This window comes from Gavialis gangeticus, unplaced genomic scaffold (assembly GCF_001723915.1).
Source record: "Gavialis gangeticus isolate Ggan-Ray unplaced genomic scaffold, GavGan_comp1, whole genome shotgun sequence".
Classification (NCBI taxonomy): Eukaryota; Metazoa; Chordata; order Crocodylia; family Gavialidae; genus Gavialis; species Gavialis gangeticus.
This window is the reverse complement of record NW_017728998.1, coordinates 45,054,518-45,059,742: the sequence shown is the minus strand read 5'-3', so window position 1 is coordinate 45,059,742 and position 5,225 is coordinate 45,054,518. Positions and strand designations below refer to the sequence as shown.

The window sequence follows — 5,225 nt, the reverse complement described above, 5'->3', positions numbered from 1 at the left end:
AGGTAACAGAGCAAAATGGAGGATATTTGCCACATGGGACCAGGAAGGATTTTTTTTCTGTCTTGTTGCTACGCATGTCAGGGTTTTGAGGGGTTTTTTTGTTCTGTTTTTTTGTCTTCCCTAGAAGTATTGGGTATTTGCTGCAATCAAGGCTAGGGACTTTGACTAAGGCAAGTCATTGTTCCTGATGGGACTAAAACCGAGCAGTTCCTGGTTAGAGGGTGTTGCCCTGTTGCTCAGGGTCAGACCAATTTTTCCGCATTTGGGGTCAGGAAGAAACTTTACCCCACAGTCAGACTGGCATAGACTGTGGCAGTTTGTCTTGTACTGCAGCAAGGGGGACATGTTCCTCTTCTTTGGATCTCTTGAGTGTATTTAACTACCCTTGCAGTAATAGGACATTGACAGTGTCCTTGTCCTTTGCTTTATCTGTAGCAGACTGAGGGTGTACTTAGTGTTTTCTGGCCTATACGTCCTGTAGTTGTGTGACAGAATTGCTTGTGTAGTTTTAGTGATAGGTGAGACGACCACTTTGAATGGGATGGTTTGGATAGGGATATTCTTACCTTGAGCAGGCGGTTGGACTAGAATGATGATGACCTCCCAAGATCCTTTCCAGCCCTGCTGTTCTGATTCTATGAAGGATCGGTTTCCCATACCTACTCGTTTGGTCTCCAGAGGTAATCAGTTCCAGAGTCTGAGAAGAGCACAATCCTCATGGTTATGACTCAAGCAATATTTCCCTCCCCAAGGAGGTCATACTGATAGGTCTAAGGTTTGATCTGGGCAATTGTGGCTCTGAGGCTAATGATTTTGATAATGGAGTATCAGAAGAGAAGGTCCTGTCTTACTGGGTTCTTCTGGGGTTTCTCATAGGGTCTGATTTTATCCTATTATATTAAAGTCTTTCTAGAACAGCACACGGAAGCTTTACATTATCCCAGTAAATCAACTAGTGGGGACACTGGAAACAGGATCAAGACTTAAATTGGATCTGATAATGGGCAACTATTCGGTTCATTCTGTAGATTCAACAGGATTTTAAAGAGGAGCTGTTATGTGGTATCATCTGGCATGTTTCTATTTTGCCTGTCCTGTGAACAATGCTGAACAGCTGTAATGGTTATATGTAGGATATGGATATATTTTGGCTCTGGCTAATCTTGCCTTTGAACAAATGCACCTTTGTTTTGGAATATGTTGTCTCAGCAATCTAGTATTTTTGTCTGGATCATCTTACCTGCAGCTGAGAAGAAATATAGCACTGACGTTAACGCTAGCTTCTAGAATATGGCTGTTGAAGGTTAAGAACATGTGCTCAGATTTCAGCCACATAAAGGAATTCAGCACCCAGATGCCATTGAAATTCAATGACAACGGGTGCCCGACTTTGGAGATTTTGAAGCTCTTGGGTACTGGTCTCAATTCATTTGCCCCCCGTATATTTTTTTTCTTTTTTCTTTTTTCTTTTTTCCTGTTAGATATTAAACAAACTCTAGGTATCTGGTGTCAATCTGCTGAAGTACTAAGATTGTTGTAGCTCCCTGGGACTGACTCAGTTATGGGCTGCCTCCATTCTGAAGTCTGGTGTAGACATGCATGAAGTTATGGATGCTTGTTCTCTTTCATTAAACTTCTGTTTCTTTAAAATACCAGGCAAGCTTCTTTGGGTAGATGTGATGTCTTTTGTCAGACCAACTAAGTATTTGGAAAAAAGTTACTTGCGAGCTTTCGGGCACAAGCACCCTTCTTCAGGCATAGGAAATCTGTGCTGTTGTGAGATCTCCAAGGAATGAAATAAGCCAAAGGTTGGTCTGTTAAAAGATACCACACCTACCCAAAGAAGCTTGCCTACCTATGTCCTTAGACCAACACAGCTACAACCAAAAACCCTTCTTTAAAATGGCCATTTCAGCCATGGGCTTTGATCTAGTATTTTAGTAATTAGTCTCCCCTGAAGTTCCATCACGTAAAAGCAGTCTTTATCCAACAGTTTCCCTGAGCTTCAGACATTGAAGCTTTTGTTACTGGCTTGATATTTTCTTACACTGCCTGAAGATCCTAAACTAGGAAATGCATTTTTCATGCTTCGCCAGCTAACTGGTATGACACCTTTACAGACAAGGTTCAATTAACATGCAAATCTTCCCTAAAGTTATCACTTGCCTTGTGGTGAGATTGCTGTGTGAATTGAGGCTTCCAGTTGCCTTACAAGTGTGTAAAATAGCTCTTAACTGTGCATGGCTGTAAGGTGATACTGCACGACAGTCATAACTTGATTATAATTATCAGTGTTGCAGTAGCCCTAGAGAGCTGAACAGAGCCTGGGCTCCCATAACATTAGGCAGTGAGAACACATAGTAAGAGATGGGACCAGCTCCAAGAGTGTACAGTCTCAAAGGCTGGGAGGGGAATATGGAGGCAAAGCAATTAAACGTCTAGCCTAAGGTCAAGAACAGAGTCTGGACAGAGCCTAGGGGCATGTCTCTTTGGAGAAGCTAATGGCACGAAGTTGGGATGTAAATTTTCAGTACATTAGCTGCTTTGGCCTAACTTGCTGTGCACAGTGCATGTGTGGGTTTTGCCTACGTTGCATAAACCTGCAGTGTGTACCAAGTATCATGTGGGAATTAGTGCAGAGAAACCAGTGGACTTCTCCATTGCACCCTAACTGATTCCATACCAGCTTCCCCAACAGACAAGCCTTTAGGTCTCCTGAATATTCTGTCCACAAGGCCATGTTTCCTCTACACTGACCCTGTAATATGAACCAGTGACTACTGAATGAAAGTGCCTTTCTAATAACTAAAAGTTAATGGTATCTATGAGCCTAGCAGCCCTGTGGGCTAGCATGGTAAAGGCAGGCCAATTTCTATAGCCAGTGGTGCACAAAGGGTGTGATATGGCTTGTGTTGCATCTACCTTTTGATTCCTCAGACTCAACGATCAAGTACCATTTACAGTTGGATTAACCTTTAGCACAAGCCGAGAGCAAGGCCCAAACTCCTATTTCAAGAGCAGTAACAAAATGCCTTAGCTACTTTACCCTCCCTGCCCTCCCCACACCCTCTGATACAAATTTCCCTGAAACCTCACTGGTCTCTAAACATGTTCCCTTAGAAGAAGAATGTGGAAAAGTCCTTAGTAAGGTGTCATGCGAGTCAGCATTCAAGCCCAACAGAATGCTCTCCTGTGAGCAGTTATGTTTTGCAATCATCAGACTCTGCTACTTGAACTGTGTTCACCAGTGCAAAGCCTCAGGCTGGTCTGTGGTGGCATGAAACGCTTCCTGGAGGAGAATGTACGGGGCCAGAATTGGCGGAACAAAGGGTATCTTCTTTCTCGGTAGGAGGTTACTGTGCTATTAGCTTCTTTGGCAACAGTCCTTCAGCCCTATTCTGTTCTTCTCCTTTCTTTGGTGGGAGCAGAGTGAAGAAGCAGTAGTCCCAAAAAGAAAATGTGAATGAGCCTAGTGAGTTTGGAAGATAAGTTGGAGCTCTTTGAAGGAGATGAACACTCACGTCTTACTGTATTCACGGCTCATGACAAACCTGGACTTTCTACTGACATTATCATGGTTCCAGGGTGGTGCCTTTGGCATCTGAGTGCACGCCTCTGTGTTTCCCCTTGGGGCCTTTTACTTTCCTGGAGTGGAATCTTAACATTCCTCTGTTAAACGAGTCCTTGGACCACAGCAGCCTTTATGCAGTGGGTTTACCTAACAGGTTTGACTAGACTTGGTACCCGCAGTTCTTCATTTCGGTGATGCATAGTGACTCCAAAGGGCCACTGTTTTAAAACAAAGTACTGTTTAATCTTACCAAAAGGAATTAGGAGAAAAGGTTTTAAGAACAGCTTATATGCAGAATTCTTACTAAAAGCCTTGCTGGGCCTTTGCAGAAACTAGAAGCAGGGTTGACTTATTGAAGATACAGCAGCCTCTGATGAGTTCACCTTTATGTCCCAAAGAGACTGAAGAGTTACTTTTTAATCCAGTTCAAGTCCTTTGTACCTGATCCTGGCCATCCCAGTTTAGTTGGCTCAGCAAGGCGTTAAGGGCAAAGCAGGTGAATATCAGGCCCCTCTTGTTTTTTTCTGGGTGTGCTTCCCTGACAGTACTGATTAGGGTGGCCATTGGTCCTGTTTTATACTGGACTGTCCAGCTTTTATACTTTGTCCCCTGTCCATTTCTAAAATGAGAAACAGACAGCAAAAAGTCCTGTTTTTTAGTTCATTGGTGGAAATGTGTGTCAGTCATTTATCTTTGTGATCCTGTTGGCTGTGCCTAGATGTAGGGTGGTGCACAGCCAGAAGGAGCAGGTTCCAAGCCAGCCAGGGAGGGAAGGAGGGAGCCATTTTATGGTGCCTTGCTGCCAATTTGGGCGAGGATGCAGCAATGGCCACCCTAGTTCTTAGTTTATGCAAATTCACATATTGTGTTAATTCACTAAGTAACATGGTAACTTGCTCAAGGTGCAGTATCCCAAGAATTATAATCAGCAGCTCAAAATCCATCAATTTTTCACCACTCGCCTTGTATTTTCCATTCTGTCCCTTTAGGCTCCCACATAAGGTGTATTTGAAAGCTGATGCTATAAAAATTAGTTTTAAAAAGAAGTGTGACCACTCAGGATCTCTGCAGACTCTTGACTGTATAAATCTACTCTTAAGTACTAGTATTGGTGCTCTCAAATGAAATTAGGTCTGTTGAGAAAACAACGAGATTATGCATGAATGTCATCCAAACAGGGAGGCAAAACTTTGCATGTGCATACATACACTTGTGTATGTTGAGACATGGAATATTGGAATTTTTAAATTTAGGCTGTTGTCAAGTAGCTTTAATGTTTAATCCAGCATGGTTTTGCTCTGTTCTTTGTTTTAAAGAATGTGGAGTTCATGATTTAAGGGGTGGAACTGGGACCTTGGATTTTTTTCCCCTGCTGTTACTATTGAACAAACTAGTTAATATTCCTTCTTTCTATTCCCTTCCACAGTGGTGAATTAAAAGGGACCCAGTGGACTAGGGGACATAGTTTCATAATTTCTAGGGTCAGAAGGGACCTGAGCAGATCATCTAGTCCGACCCCCTGCCATGGCAGGAACGAGTACTGGGGTCAAACGACCCCAGCAAGGTGTTCATCTAACCTCCTCTTAAAAACCCCCAGGGTAGGAGCCTGCACCACCTCTCTTGGAAGTTGGTTCCAGACCCTAGCCGCCCTGAC

General features: G+C 43.2%; 1 protein-coding gene across 2 annotated transcripts in view; it reads left to right on the top strand.

Moving 5' to 3' along the window:
- The window catches only part of VAC14 (Vac14, PIKFYVE complex component), a 267,959-nt gene that overhangs the window by 156,510 nt on the left and 106,224 nt on the right, over positions 1-5,225 (top strand). The gene's annotated exons all lie outside the window — the stretch shown is intronic.